Source organism: Hoplias malabaricus, chromosome 4 (genome assembly GCF_029633855.1).
Source record: "Hoplias malabaricus isolate fHopMal1 chromosome 4, fHopMal1.hap1, whole genome shotgun sequence".
In the NCBI taxonomy this organism is placed as follows: Eukaryota; Metazoa; Chordata; class Actinopteri; order Characiformes; family Erythrinidae; genus Hoplias; species Hoplias malabaricus.
In genome coordinates this window covers 52352363-52369769 of record NC_089803.1, presented here as the reverse complement: position 1 = coordinate 52369769, position 17407 = coordinate 52352363, and the positions used below count along the sequence as shown (strand labels likewise).

The 17407-nt window shown below is 39.0% G+C and overlaps 1 pseudogene; it reads left to right on the top strand.

The window, feature by feature from the left end:
- Nucleotides 1-6802, top strand: part of LOC136695042 (scavenger receptor cysteine-rich type 1 protein M130-like) — a 36516-nt pseudogene extending 29714 nt beyond the window's left edge.
- Nucleotides 6803-17407: the final 10605 nt, after the last annotated feature.

The following is a 17407-nucleotide window of genomic DNA, read 5'->3' as shown; positions in this document are numbered from 1 at the left end:
AACTCTGCAAATGTAGAATATTTCAGTCCTTAGTATTTGACATTCACTATTAAATGTACAAATCACTGAACAGTGAACAGCTGTAAAGCCTTATGTTAACATTCTTAAGTTTAGTGGAAAAACTAAATTGGTTAAATGATAGTCAATGAATACTATAGACATGTAATAGATATTATATAACATTCACTAACAATCAGACACATAAAAAAAATGTTATTAACCTTAACAGACTATAAAGAGATCAGACTCACTGAGGGCTGTGAGGGGAGTCTGGAAGTGTACTACAATGGAACCTGGGGGAATGTGTGTGTAAATGAGATGGATGGAAAAACAGCGAGTTTGATCTGTCAGGAGCTGAACTGTGGAAGAACTGGCAGTGAGTCCTGGGGCAGTGCAAGAGTGGGATCAGCTCCTAACTGGCTGGATAATCTGAAATGTAGGACACATGACTCCGCTCTGTGGAACTGTCCATCTTCCCCCTGGGAACAGAACAAATGTCATAACAGCAAGGAGGTGGCTCACATCACCTGCTCAGGTAGTCTGTCCTTTTTACAGTTTGTGGTGCTTATGTTCACTGACAACATCAGGAATATTTCACAGTGAACAGTGTATGATTTTGCTGAAACTAGTAAGACATCCATTTACATTAATCCAAACTGATGTCTGAGAAATGTTCAATGTATTTTCTTATTACAGATGCTCAAAATACACAAAGTATTCAACGTGCACCTCCAGACCTAACTCAGCACTCATGTAAGATCAGTTCGTACACATAAATGACTTTTTGTTTACAGAAGTCACTGTGCTTTTTAAAGCTTGATTAAGAATTCAATCATGATATAACTGTCTATGCTCTGTCTTGTCAAATACTTCTAGAAAAAATATGTAAGAAACAGTAAGTATTTATATAAAGCATGGTCTAAAATAGCATCACTTTCCTTGGCTTTCAGTCTACGAAGGCCAGGCAGGACTCTTATGTAAACTGTTTGAGAGTTTGATAATGACACTGATAATGGACTACAGCAATACACGAGAGGGAGGAGGGAAGATTCATACATAATAAGTAAAAAATTCTCTATGATAACTATCCTAAATTCTAAACGGGAGCTGTAGTTTATCCCAGAAACACCACCCCCAACCTCTGAGCTATGAAATGAACCATGTAAACCTTATCTCTACCTGGAGATGACGTAGGGATGATGTGAGCAGAAGACATCCCAGCTTTCAGTGAAGGGAAGGACAAATGGATACAAAAGCTAGTATATTATTTAAATATGTTTTCTTAAGGAGCCAGTGTACTTTATCTGTAAAACTGACTCTGAGCTCATGTGTTCTCTGTGTGAATAGAGCACCTGCCTCTCAGACTGAGGGGAGGAGAGGGAATCTGCTCTGGGAGACTGGAGGTGTATCATGACTCTCAGTGGGGAACAGTCTGTGATGATCTGTGGGACATCAGGGACGCTCAGGTGGTCTGCAGACAGCTGGGCTGTGGTCCGGCGCTGAGGGCTGATGGGAGTGCTGTCTTTGGTGCTGGTAATGGGACTATCTGGCTGAACAGAGTGAAGTGTAGAGGGAATGAGATTCACCTGTGGGACTGTCCTCATTACCTGAAGAACCACACTGACTGCTCCCACAGACAGGACGCTGGAGTCATCTGTGCAGGTCAGAAGAGACGACTGGACACTGGAGATTCTGATTCTGATAGTTTAATCTATCTCAGTGTTTATAATACACAGGATAATTTGTAAATTGTAACAGGTAACATTTAAACTTTATCAAATATATGATTTTGTTCTCTGTATTTACAGACATATCTGTGCCTTCTACCACTGCAGTCACAACAGTCACCACCAGAACAGGTACTGTTCTCAACCATTAGGATTTTAGATTGGAATATGAGATGCAGTGTTTTATGCAGTTTCTGTTTTTGTATTGTTATTTTCAGCAAGTCAGACAGAGAACTGGACAGTCTCGACTTTATCAGATGTTCCGTCCATCTATCCAGTGTCTCTCCTGGTGCTGGGAGTCATTCTCTTCCTGTCCTTAGTGCTTCTGTTTGTGCTGTTTTATCAGAACAGAGTGCTCAGGAAAGGTATAACCTTCTGCATTTCCTTTACATTCTCTAAACAAGATTAGTCTTGTAACCCGTCATCTGTCTTCTCTTCTGATGAACTGCCTCCATGTTCCTCTCTGTCACACAGTGCTCTCTAAGAGGAGACATAAGACTCAGACTGAGGCAGTGTATGAGGAGATTGACCACAGACACATCTCTAAAAGAAATGACTTAACCCAAAAAGGTGAGTGACATGCAGAGTTTTTCTAACTGTACAGATGTAACACTAATGTCATTCCCAACATTCTAAGTGCATGGGGGCACCAGCCTCAGCCCTTGTCTAAGAGTTTTGTTTTGTGTTTTTATTATTATTTTTTGTTTGTATGTGTGTAGTAGTGATGTGTGGATTAGATTTTATAAGTTTAATATTTACAGACTTATATCTGTTTTCGTTTATATTTTTTCTATTACTTTTATATCTTTATTTTTATTCAAGAAGATTATTTTAACTAAAGTATCAGCCTGACCGGTAACTATTGTAAGGAAGTCTGTGGGTGTTTTTTTTTTTTTTTTCTCATCACCCCTCTATTGACTAAAGTGATATTAATTGTGGGTGATATTGATTGATTTTTACTTTTATATTATAAAGTCAGTTTGCGTTCATTTCATTTTGTAGAAACAGAAGAAGAGGGCACAGGAGAGAACTATGATGATATCATTACTGCTGTACTCATCTCTTATAGTACACCAAGTGATGGTGAGGTGCAGTTAAATTGTAAAGACAGAATTGTAAAGGCTTCACAAACTTTTTAGTCCAATTGTATAACAAGACAACATAGACTGTAGTTAAAACACTATAACAAACTAAACAAAGAAAACTATTGATAGAAATGATTCAATTAATGTTGAATAGTTCAATAGAGAGTGATCATTACGATTATTATAGATCTTATGTGCTGTCTTCTATAACTTTAAATGTAGCCACCACTGTTCATATATGTAAATATATGTGTAAATATGTGTAATGTTATGTGTAATAAATGTAAATATGTGTAATACATGTAAATATGTGTGTGTTTTGGTGCAGAGGATCTAACAGAGATGATATATGATGACATCATCAGTGCTGATCTGAACTCTGGAGGAGCAGGTAGGACTTGTAATAGAGCAACACTGTAATCTCCAACATGAACACAGTCCCTGATGAAACTGAGACTGATTTAATGACATTTATTTCTACATTTGGACAGAAGATGTAACAGAGAACTATGATGATGCTGTTCCCACTGAACCACACTCCAACATCGTGACAAGTAACGTTTCCTTCATGTTCATAAATAATGTTAAAGTGAAGCTTCAGTAGAGTTAAAATGTCAGCTGAAGCATATTCGGTTTGTAAGGTTAGTTTGTCATGGGGGAGGTATACATGGAGACGTAATCAGGTGCTAAGGGTTTTAGCAGGTTTGTTGAACAGTAAATGCATTGACAAGTGGGTGCAGTAGTAAAGTAATTAGGTTTGTGCTTGAGGGGGGAACGTATTCGACAGCATGTTCAGGCTATAAATATTGGTAGATGGGGTGAAGCACGAGATTGGAAATTGCAAAACGGCAGGTCCCAGAGTGCATTGCATTAACTGCACTGAGGTCAGACATGGGGCTGTACTCTGAAAGTAAACGGATAGGTACACTCTTAGTCATCAGGGAGGCCAGTGTGGATTTACGGTTGTCGAGGCGTGTGGGTAAGATAGGACTGTAAAACTAGCTTGGAGGGGGGTGGGTCTGGGACACCAGACTTCACTGTTGAGCCTTCTGGAGGTTTCTTGGGCTTAATTCAGCAAAAAAAAAAAAAAAAAAAAAAACAGACAACAGGAGGTGCCTACCTGATGACCCATGTAAAGAGCTAGAGATACAGTGGGTAGTTTGAGAACTCATGCCATGGGATCAATGAAGAACTGTAGTTGTTATAGGTAGCTGTTTGCTGATTGAATCATAAATGGCCACAGCAGCCTTAGGTTTTAGGTGTAGGGTTTAAACAACAGAAATTTTGAGGCTGCAGGTAGGAAGAGGGTGGTGTGGACCCTATGTGAAGCTCTAATGGATTGACATAGGATATTTTACATCTTGTCCAGTGTATGATTATAATTACTGATCTCCATGTTGGTGCAGTGTACGCAGCAGAGAGTTACGATGATACTGTATTTCTGTTTGGAGTGGAGTAATGTTTCAATTGCAAAGCAATAAAATGAAATCATTCCATTATCCTCATTATTTTCTTTACAATATGGGAAAATACAACTGCTTCTATTATTGTTTTTTTTAGGTGGTGACAAACAAAAGAAAATTTTGAAAAAGTTAAAGAAGAAAAAAAGAAAACTAGGCAAGCCTAGTTATTCCGGACCACCATTAGCCTTATAGCCACTGTCACAGAGGTGTTTTTGGCATTTCAAAACAGGAAAGCCCAAAATACTTACCCTTGTCATTGGAAGGTCTGAAGAAGCTTTGGCGCTTCACATTGTCCAGAAAATATGGAGGGCAGGACTAATAATCTGAATCTGAATCTGAATCTGAATAAATGCAGAAATGAAAAAAAGAGCAAAAATTGTGTTCATAATATATAAAAGTAGCATCAAGGTTTTTTTTTTTTGTATTATTTTATTCACCCCTCCAGGGTGTATTCCCGCCTTGTGCCCAATGATTCCAGGTAGGCTCTGGACCCACCGCGACCCTGAACTGGTTAAGGGTTACAGATAATGAATGAATAAATGAATAATTAGTTTGTTTCAAAGATTATAGTTATTTAATTTTGGACTAAACCTGTAAATTAAACTCTATATATTTTCAGTATAAAATTTAAACTGACAACTTTCCTCAGTCAGATGCAGTGAGGAATGTGTTGTACTTTTATAAAAGTGTAAGAGCTGCTCAGTGAACCCATTGTTTTAGAGATGCATTTTTGTCATTGGTAATTAAAACTAAGTAGCCACTAATTACTGTTAATGAACCTTTCGTAAACCTGTATTGATAATAAGATTCGCATGTTGATATATTGCTTATTTTTCTTATGAATTAAATTTGTAATGTGTAGATTTCATACTTTAGTTTTAGAGACATTTCTGTTTTTTATTGTTGTTTTTGGTTTTCAAAATTATTATTATTATTTTTTTTCATTTTATTTTAAAATAAATACTACATACATCTACCAGTTAAGAACAAAGACAATCAAAAATGTTTTGTTGACAAGCAAAGGCTCATTTTAAATTTATGACTAAATATAACAAGAATCTCAAACAAGATTAAATAGTTTTACCCATTTAACCCTCTTTAGCTCTGTACAGTTCAGTACAATTCAGCAATGTAGATGTAAATTAAATGTAGATGTCGGAGAGGCTGCAAAACCTAAACTAAACTGACAAACAAATTAAACTTGACTCTACTCATGTTCAAATGCCAGAGTAGTGACATATTAACAAATACAAACAACAACAATGTAACAAGGTACTGGTGATGTATTCACTGTTACAGGTGAATCTACAGGTGAGTCCAACCGTCAGAAGCCTCACCTCAGTAGAGATTTTTAATTTGTTTGATGGGCATATTGTGTAAAAGAAGTTGGGCCTCGTTACAGCAACAAAACAAATACTTACTGCATGTGCTATTCTCTGTCATTAATCATACACAAACATCTTACACCCATTAACATTATTAGTGTTTATATAGTGTTTTTAGATACATATTGAATATATTTTCATTCTGTTCTGGTTTACTTATTTTTATATTTTTTCTGTTTTAAAAGCGAATGTTAATATGTTCAAACATAGCTGAGACTAACTGCAATGGTTATTTTAAAGCTGTTGATATATTTATTATCTTTACAATTATGTTTATTCATTTATAGGTTAAGAGATGACATAGAGGAACAGAGGTGGATCATGTGACTGAATGTCTACACCCAGTGCCTTTCCTCAGGAGATTACATTCAGACTTCTTCAGATTATATTGTTGATCACAGTTCACAGTGGTGTATAGAGCAGAAACATTCATTCATTCTGCCTTTACAGATCAGATACAGTGCGGTTAACACTCCCCAGGGTACCTAACTAGTATGTTTTTATCCCTTTATTTTCTGTGTGTTACCCGACTCAGTCACTAGAAACATACAACTGTTCTAGTTAATCTCCAAAATGGCTATGTTTCAGGAGATATCACCATGTTTTTTATGCAGCATGACTTTTCACATAATTAAAAAAAAAAGATCCTTTCCGTGTGCAAAGTTAAGTTTACTGATTTATCTCCTTTTACTTTTATGTCTTAATGTTTCTCATTATGTGTCATTTATTATTATATCTGTGTTCTTATTATGGCTTACATCATGAAATTTTTTATGTGATTTATTTAAACTTGATGTTTAAGGAAGAATCATCCATTTGTTTCAAAGATTATAGTTATTTAATTTTGGACTAAACCTGTAAATTAAACTCTATATATTTTCAGTATAAAATTTAAACTGACAACTTTCCTCAGTCAGACGCAGTGAGGAATGTGTTGTACTTTTATAAAAGTGTAAGAGCTGCTCAGTGAACCCATTGTTTTAGAGATGCATTTTTGTCATTGGTAATTAAAACTAAGCAGCCACTAATTACTGTTAATGAACCTTTCGTAAACTTGTATTGATAATAAGATTTGCATGTTGATATATTGCTTATTTTTCTTATGAATTCAATTTGTAATGTGTACATTTCATACTTTAGTTTTAGAGACATTTCTGTTTTTTATTGTTGTTTTTGGTTTTCAAAATTATTTTATTTTATTTTTGTTTAATTTCTGTGTCACTTTTTATAAAACCGTTCTTCTTTGATGTGCATTTATTGTGACAATAAATCTTTGCCATTGCGTACATTTAGGAAAAATGCTGCCTCCACTTTATTCTCTAATAACTGTGTTTACACATTAACAATAATTTAACAAAAATGTGGCAACATTCCAGTGATTTATTAACTGTTACAGATGGATTTCTGTCTTCAACTGTGGGAATCTCTGCAGAACAAGCATGTCTCTGTGAGTTTAACACATGAAGAGCTGAGACAACTGTCTTTGTCTGTGTGCTGATTATGACTGTGGAGAACAGAAGAATATGAGTCACATCTTTTCCTCTGAACTGTACACAGTCCACACTGACTTCACCAGAGAGAGAGACAAAAAACAAAAAAGAAATCTGGGAGATACACTTGTCCACTGATTGTGTATTTAAGAGCAGTTCAAGTAATTCAATAAGTTAAAGCAGAAAATCAGACATCTCTGTAACAAAATGAAGATAAAAAGATATATTTTATTTTGTAAAAGTAATATTCATTTTATATTCTTTCTTCAAAATAAGGATCAGTGTAATGAGGAGTAATGTAAAGACAGACTTTACACTGCTGTATATAAAAATATATAAATACACACATTTATCTAGAGCTGTATCTTTATTAAAACCCTCATCTCCCATTCTGACCTGTTCTTGTGTCCACATTCATTCTGAAGCAGATCTGTTTGGATATTGAGATGATTCAGTACCTTGGAGAGTGTCTGTTTTCTGAGTCTGTACAGAATCCACCCACAGCTACATCAGTAGAGGAGACTCCCACAGTTGTAAGACACCTCCATACACTTTGAACCACACTAAACACTCACACAAACACACACAAATGAGAGTTATGAAACGTGAAAACTCAGAGTAAATGAGTCTGATTCGGGTAAATGTAGAAACACTGCACTGATTTGGTCTGAGGAAGATGTTCTGTTCCCTACATTTATTATGGGATACAGAGCACAGTGTGAGAATGAGAAAAGATAAAAGCTTAACACTGTAGGGTAGAGTCAGTGATGAGAGGAGGAAAAACAGCTCATGGCAGTAGATCAGAGAAACTGACCAGAGTCCTGCCCTTCCAAACTTGTCCTGCCCTTGTGGCCCCAGTCTTAGAAGCCTCCAGTGTTTTGAAGCAAGATACACATGCAGGTTAGCCCAGGATTCCCCTCTATTCCGGTAATCGATACGTGAGCCTCTTGTCTGTGCATTTTTTTACCATGTTTGTTTATTTGCTTAAACATCTTAATTTAACAAAATTACAAATAATATCCCAATAAATGTAAAAAATGCAAATGTAAAAACGGGAAAACCCGTGACTTGATCGACAAATGCAAATTCAACAATTACAAATAAATTAGACTTCGACTTTACAAATATATGCTATGTAAATTTAAACAAATGTATTTATTTTTGCATAAATTTATGATATATTTATGAAAACCAAAAATGTATTTTTGAATTTAACTGTATTTGGACAAATTATAGACCGTGTGACACTGATTGGGATCTATTAAATTGTAAATAGATAGGGAAAGATATTTGTGAATTAACATTTACGCATTTGTAAAGTATTGTGGCAGCCAATGGGAGGTGCCACTGGTGCAGAGACTCATGGGACTGTTTTTGTTTATTCTTAGATAGTATAGTTATTAATGGTTTCAGTTAATCAGTGATGTTGTGTTGTTCTTATTGTTGTTTCTGGGTTGTGGTGTCAGTTATGCATTGTTATTTTGGGTGGCCACAATGACCGAGAGGAGTATGGCAATTAATGACCTTGGGCTATTTTCCTGTGTTGTGAGGCTCTGGCTTGTGTCAATAAAGGTGCAGTTTCTGTGGTACACCACCAGGTGGGCACAGGAAACCAGCAGAAAAGCTAAATAAGTCTCTTTCTTCTTCTGGTGCTCGCCACAGTATATTGAGACTAATCTCTCTCCATACTTGTTTGGCTGAGACCATTGGCCGAAACCAATGACTATAGAAACTTTTCCCCGCTGTCATTAGACCAAAACTGTGCATATTTGCAAAGAACCGCTTCTCTAAACATATGAGAAATAGACGTGAGAAGAGGAGAGGCATCACACCAAATGCATGTGTTATGTGTTATGTGTTAGACACTTCAGCATAAAAAACAAAACAAAAAAAACCTTGTAATCAGCATTTTGAACTCCAAAATAGTGACGCCACATTTGCATTACTAGGCTTTGTGAAAGAGTGTATTAATGGTTTGAGTCATACTTGGTAATTTAATTAATGTGTAATTAAAGTTTTCAGGGTTTCCAGGTGAAACATCTTAATTTTAATGTTGAAGGTGTTATGTGTTTAAATGAAGTACAGTGTACAGACTTGTGTACATAAATCAACTGATCTCTCTTCAGACGTTTAGAAATGGGAACGAACTAAATGTGAAAGAGGAGGAGGAGCAAACTACATGGGCACTACCCAGTGGAACAGAGGGGACTGTGAGAGAGAGCGTGTCTCTCTCACGGGCAGATTTAGCCACTCTTTTGGACGGGAAGTAGTTGGGGTTAATGTCCCCTGTTCTCACTATTCTGTTGCTATATTTAATTTCACCGCTCCATAAAAGACGACTCGTGGGCCCAACCAACTTAAACATTCAGGAGGGGAGAATTTGTTTCTAATGAGATGTAGGAGCTGCGCTGTCAGATGAATGGAGAATGGATGCATAGTTGGATGGACAATGAATGCAAGAAGAAGAATTTTTTTCACATCCAACCTGCCCAAACTGGAAATTGACATGAGACGGCCCATCCATCTCCCGATTCGCCACTCCGGATCTGTGTGGCGTGTAGGTATTGTAGGTGGGGTGCAAATGAGTCGGAAGAAATTAGCATTTTCATACTTATCTTTATTAATGCCTTTCTCTTTAGCCAGTGAAATGCACCCATGCACAAAGGATTCTCTAATAGCCCTTAAACATACTAAAAGAACATTTGATAGGAGACCATAAAAATATAGCGTTCCTGGAGCCAAAATACATACATACATACATTTTCTTTTCCACTTTTCCATTTCAGGGTCGCAGTGGAAACAGGGCGAGCAAAGAAGCCCAAACGTCTCTGTCCCTTGCGACATCCACCAATTCCTCCTGGGGGATCCCAAGGCGTTCCCAGGACAGCCGGGAGATATAATCCCTCCAGCGTGTCTTGGGTCTACCCCAGTGGGAGGTGTCCAGGAGGCATCCTGATTGGATGCCCAAACCACCTCAACTGACTTCTCTCAATGCGAAGGAGCAGCGACTCTACTCCGAGCTCCTCCCTAGTCACTGAGCTCCTCACATGATCTCGGAGAGTACGCCCAGCGACCCGTCGAAGAAAGCTCATTTCGGCCGCTTGTATCCGTGATCTTGTTCTTTCGGTCATTACCCAGAGCTCATGACCATAGGTGAGAGTGGGGACGTAGACTGACCGGTAAATTGAGAGCTTTGCTTTATGGCTCAGCTTTCTCTTCACCACAACGATGCGGTACAGTGACCGCATTACTGCAGACGCTGCACCTATCCTATGGTCAATCTCACCATCACTCTTCCCATCACTCATGAACAAGAACCCGAGATACTTGAACTCCTTCACTTGGGGCAGGTTCTCACCCCTTACCTGAAGGGAGCATGCCATCTGTTTCCAGGAGATAACCATGGCCTCAGACTTGGAGGTGCTGATCCGCATACCGACCGCTTCACACTCGGCTGCAAACTGCTCAAGTGAACGCTGGAGGCCTCTGTGCGAAGAAGCCAGAAGAACAACATCGTCTGCAAAAAGAAGAGATGCCACCTCCTGAGCTCCTCGACGGAAGCCTTCCTGCCCCAGGCTACGCCACACCACCCTGTCCATGAATATCAGGAACAGGAGTGGCGATAAGGCACAGCCCTGACGGAGTCCAATGCCCACACTGAACAAGCTTGACTTACTACCAAGGATGCGAACACAACTCAAATTCTGAGAGTACAAGGACCGCACGGCTTGCTGGTGCGACCCTGGCACCCCATACTCCCAGAGCACCTCCCACAGAATCTCTCGGGGAACACAGTCATATGCCTTCTCCAAATCCACAAAGCATGTGTAGAGTGGAGTAGCAAATTCCCACGCCTCCTCAATCATCTTTGAAAAAGTAAAGGGTTGGTCCATAGTTCCACGGCCAGGACGAAATCCGCATTGTTCCTCGAAAATCCTAGGTTCAACTATCGGACGGATTCTCCTTTCCAGCACCTTGGCATAGACTTTCCCCGGGAGGCTGAGAAGTGTAATGCCACGATATTTGGCACACTTTAAATAAAAAATAGGAACCACCATCAGGGTTTGCCAATCCAAAGGCACCGTTCCAGAGGTCCATGCAATATTGTATAGGCGTGTCATCCAAGACAGCCCCACAGTATCGAGTGCCTTCAGTAACTCTGGGCGAATCTCATCCTCTCCTGGAGCTTTGCCACTGCGAAGCTTTTTCACCACCTCAGTGACTTCAGCCAAGGAAATGGAATCTGACCCCCCAGACACTTCTGGCCCTACCTCCTGCACAGGAGGCATGTCTCTCGGGTTAAGGAGTTCCTCAAAGTGCTCCTTCCAATGCCCAACAATACGCTCAGTCGAGTTTAGAGTTTCACCATCCTTGCTGAGCACAGCTTGGACAGTGTCCCCCCTCCCCTTCCTGAGCTGTGTTTTACAGAACCTCTTTGAGGCCTCCCGGAAGTAATTCTCCATGGCCTCTCCAAACTCCTCCCATGCTCTGGATTTTGCTTCAGCAACTGCCACAGCTGCAGCCTTTTTCACCTGCCGGTACCCATCCGCAGAATCGGAAGTTCCCTGACCTAGCCAATCTCGAAAAGCCTCCTTCTTCCGCTTGACAGCTTCCCTCACCCCCGGTGTCCACCAACGGGTTCTTGGGTTGCCGCCATAACAGGCACCGACAAGCTTTTTACCACAGCTACATGCAGCCGCTTCCACAATGGAGGTCCGGAACAGTGTCCATTCAGACTCCATTCCCCCTACCTCCTCCGGAACATGTGAGAAGTTCTCTCGGAGGTGAGAGTTGAAATCCATCCGGACAGAGTCATCTGCCAGCTTTTCCCAGCACACCCTCACTATACGTTTGGGTTTAACAGGTCTGTCCGGCAGCTTTCCCCACCATCGGATCCAACTCACCACCAGGTGGTGATCGGTTGACAGCTCAGCCCCTCTCTTTACCCGAGTGTCCAAAACATATGGCCTCAGGTCAGAAGACACAACCACAAAGTCGATCATTGACTTTTGGCCCAGAGTGCTCTGGCACCAAGTACATTTATGAGCAATCTTATGTTCGAACATGGTGTTCGTTATGGACAAACCATGGCTAGCGCAGAAGTCCAACAACATCACACCACTCGGGTTTAGATCAGGCAGTCCGTTCCTCCCAATCACTCCTCTCCAGGTTTCCCAGTCATTGCCAATGTGAGCATTGAAGTCCCCCAGCAAAACAATAGAGTCAGTGCATGGAATCCCCTCTAGAACTCCACTCACTGCCTCCAAGAAGGCCGAATACTCTGAGCTGCTGTTTGGCGCATACGCACACACAACAGTCAAAGTTTTCCTCTCTGCAAGCTGGAGCCGCATTGAGTCGACCCTCTCGTTTACTGGGACAAACTCCAGCTATACAGGCGCCAGCCGGGGACTTGTGAGTATCCCCACACCCGCCCGGCGCCTCTCACCCTGTGCAACTCCTGAGTAGGAGAGAGACCAACCCCTATCGAGGAGTTTGGTTCCAGAGCCTACACTGTGTGTAGAGGTGAGCCCAACCATATCTAGCTGGTATCTCTCAACCTCACGCACCAGCTCTGGCTCTTTCCTCCAGTATGTAAAGTTCCATTGTGTGTGGTTTAGGACACAGTCTCACTCTCTAACATTAATTTAAGTAAAATGCTGTTCCACATTATTATAAATGCAGTATTTTACTGCCTTATCTACATGGGAATCAGCTTAGAGCTACCTAATATTTTGGGTATGGTGTTTGACTCCGCAAATATGTCCCCACAATATCAAACTCACTCCTACGCCCTTACACCTGTCTGAATGAAAAGTGAGAAACTGAAGCACAGTTTAATTAGTAGGCCAATTTTCTGTATTTTGTATTTTTGAACATTGATGTTAATGTTGTATCTGGTGTTATAGTGTTAAGCTACTGATTAGTGATCGACCAATATGGGTGATTCGATGCTGATTTTTAGACAGCAGTAGTGGCCGATGGCCGATATTCTCGTTCCTCAGGCAGTGAATAAACTAGAGACATTATCATGATTTATTTTTACAGAAAATCCTTCAAATTTGTAAAAGAAACCATTTAGAGGTGCTGAAATATATATATATATATATATATATATGAAGTGGTCAAAAGCTTATGAAAACCACAAAAAAAATGAAGGCGTTTGTCTTATTTTTGAAAAAAAAAAAATTTTAGTCACTAGAGGTGGCACGGTGGCGCAGCTGGTAGTGTCGCAGTCACACAGCTCCAGGGACCTGGAGGTTGTGGGTTCAATTCCCACTCCGGGTGACTGTGAGGAGTTGGTGTGTTCTCCCCGTGTCCGTGTGGGTTTCCTCTGGGTGCTCCGGTTTCCTCCCACAGTCCAAAAACACACATTGGTATGTGGATTGGCGACTCAAAAGTGTCCGTAGGTGTGAGTGTGTATGTTGCCCCGATAATGATAATGGTTGGATGTTAATGACTATAAACTGAAGAGTTCATGAGTCCCATTACTTTTTTCTTTTTAAAATTGTGTCTCCAGGGGTCTACTTTCATCAGGTAAAATTTGGAGTTGATACCTCCTACTGATTTGAAGTTATTGCAGCTGGAGCAGACAGTGGACAGATGACCTCTCCAAGTGTCTCTTTAGACCCCAAGCTCTCCATAAGGAAAATGATTACTTTTACTGCAGAAATACAGTGTATATATCTTGTCAAGACCTAATGTCAACATCTTAGTGTTTTTCTTTACTTTCTATGAGAAACTCGTATAGTGATATATCGGCCGGCGGATTAATCAGCCGATTTTTGGCATTTTTTATATAATTGTCATCTGCCGATATATTAGCGCAAGAGGTTGATATTTTCACAATGCACACAGGTGCACACAATGCTGTGGGCAGCTCCGTCATTCTGGCTGTTAGAGTGCCCCAAGAGCATCCATTTTGCCATCTTACAGACAGACATCATTGAGCACAAGTACAGAAGTACAAGCCTCCAACCTGTAGCTGCATGCCGTCTCATCAGAGAAAACGGTACAAATTTTTTTCTCTTCTTCAGCTCTCACTATTTGTTACTGGCTGCTTTTTGTAATTTACACTAAATAATCTGCATTTTAAACGACTGAGTGGATAGTTGTAACCTAGAAACCCAGCGTTATTTAGCCTCTTATTTCACTCATTGGTCGGCGGTGCCTAAAAAAAATCACTCAGTGTTATATCTGTCAGTATATCTCAAGTACTACAGGTCCAAAGTGGACAGTTAATGTACCAAATTAAAGCTTAAAGTCACTGATTTTCAATGTTTTAATCTTTTTATATATAATCCCACTGATAAATGAGTATTTTATTGTTAAGAAAAAATATTAGTGACAGTATAGGGTGGGCCATTTATATGGATACACCTTAATAAAATGGGAATGGTTGGTGATATTAACTGTCTGTTCATAGAAAGTTAGTATATGGGAGGAGGAAACTTTTCAAGATGGGTGGTGACCATGGTGGCCAGTTTGAAACTTATTCAAACTTATTGGGAATTTCACAAGAAAAACAATGGTGTGCTTTTAACATAACTTTATTCTTTCATGAGTTATTTACAAGTTTCTGACCACTTATAAAATGTGTTCAAAGTGCTGCCCATTGTGTTGCATTATCAATGCAACCCTCTTCTTCCACTCTTCACACACTGATAGCAACACCACAGGAGAAATGCTAGCACAGGATTCGAGTATCACGGGATTCGGGATCACGAATATATACACTAAAATGTAGGACTAAGTAATTAAAGCCAAAAAAAAGAAGAAATTCCAAACTTCAGATTTCTTCCTAATCAATGACAAAACTGCTGCGTCTCGAAGCCTGACAAGCCCACAAGTGGCTCACACACAAAGTTAGCACAGCTGCACTTACCTTAGATAGTCCCCTTCAAGACCAGACTAAAACACCGTTTGTGAGTAATCCTCATGTTTGTGTCAAGAGTACTGGCCGAAATAAAATCCAGAAAAAATAGTTCACATTTTCCAAAAATAATTAAAATATGATACCCGTGTCCCACCTATTGCCACGTAGCTTGGGCTCTCAGCTTTCCAAAAACATGTCAATCAAATCTGTAGACCAATCAGGGGCAGAGTTATGTCGATGTGCACCCAAGGAAGAGGGACAAATACGCATATGTTTTCAGCATCTAACAGACCCAGACCCACGAGAGAGACTCAAACGGTTCTGTTTTACAGCCACAAGCTCCACAAACAATAATCAAGTCAATGAACATGTTTCAAACCTTAGATGTCTTTTACTAGTTACATTTCCTCCACTGAGGGCATTTAAATGCAACAGGGGGTGTGGGGAAGGTTGCCTTGCTCTACAGCCAATCAGAGTGCAGCTCTCGCCCTTTAACACGACAGTAATTTAAAGGAACATTGTACTCGGTGAGTAACAAGTGTAAACATCAGAAATAAACTTAGTATATTAAAATAAAACACACCATACCTAAGGGTTTTTAATGTTTGGTGAGGGTAAATCGCCACTTGTGTATGAGGCTTTGAGAAGCAGTGGTTTTGTTGAGGAAGAAATCTGAAGTGTGGAATATCTTATTTTTTGGCTTTAATTCCATAGTTCTACATTTTAGTGTATATCTTTGTCATCCTGAGAGTCTGACCGTTCGATTTGTGTATGATATGTACACATTACTCAAATGTTGCGTTGTGATAAATCAGAAAATCTGTACTGTCACTAATATTATTTTCATAACAATTTCCAATAACAGCAAAAATACTTATTTTTCGAATGAGATTATACATAAAATGATCAAATCAATGAAAATCAGCGACTTTAAGCTATAATTTGGTACATTAACCGTCGACTTCGGACCTGTAGTACTTGAAACATACTGACGGATATAACAATGAGTGATTTTTTTCATAGGCGCCACCCACCAATGAGCAAAATGAGTTTCTTATGACAGTAAGTTGAGTGTAAGTTACAAAGAGCAGCCAGTAACAAATAGTGAGAGCTGAAGAAAAGAAAATAATTCATACCATTTTCTCTGATGAGACGGCATGCAGCTACAGGTTGGAGGCTTGTACTCCTGTACTTGTGCTCAATGATGTCTGTCTGTAAGATGGCAAAATGGACGCAAGGGGCGCTCTAACAGCCAGAATGATGGAGCTGCCCACAGCATTGCCTGTGTGAATTGTGTAAATATCGGCCTCTTTCGCTAATATATCGGCCAATACCGATTATATAAAAAATGCCTAAGATCGACTGATATATCGGTCGATCACTACTACTGATTTAGAGATGTTGAGAAGTTGATGTTACTTAAATAAATTAGAAAAATGTATGTGTTTTTTATTACCATTTTTAGGGGGCGATATGGTAGAAGGTGGGCGTGGAAATCCCTCTTCGTTTGAGGTGAGGAATGATAGAAAAAGTTTGAAAACCACTGCCCTACATATAAAATTTGAGAATGCGTACGTATTACTCAGATTATATCTCTGGATGTGGATGATTTAATGTCATGCAACCGTTAGTAGATCTGTCTTGTCTAAATAAGGCAAGGATTTTTCACAGTTTTATAGACACAGTGAACACATGAATAACAGTGAATGAATCCCCACTGTTTTGTAACATTGTTGTCACATTATTGTTAATGTGCCAATACAGTTATTAGGGACATTTAGAATAAAGTGGACCACCATTTGTGAAAAATATCCATAATGCTAAATATTTATTGTCATATATATTGAAGTGACATCCAAAAATAATTGTTGTATAACTAGTGATAAGAAATAAGAAACAATAAAAGAGCAAAGTTGTATATATAAACAAAATGACCTGTCTAATTCTAATTCCATACATTTCATACTTAATTCATAAGAAAAATAAGCATAATATAAATATAATCATATCACCAATAAAGGCTAGCAAAGGTACAATTAACAGTAAAGGTGCTACTTAGTTTTAAAGTTTTACAATTAATAATTTTTAAATGGCAACAACAAAAATGAGCATCTCATACATATTTATGAAAGTACAGAATATTCCTCATTGATTGTCACAGAAAGGTAACAATTAAAATTTTAGACATTTGTTACTGTACACTTTTAGATAACGTACAATTAAAATTTATAGTTAATTTACAGTCTTCAGCACAAAAGAAACTCCTTAATTAACTGTAGATTTTGTAATAAACAGCTGCAACTAAATTCAACCAAATCACATAAAAATCTTTTCAAGAAGATTAAAAAAAATAATAAAGTAAAAGATTGTTAAAAGCCATGGTT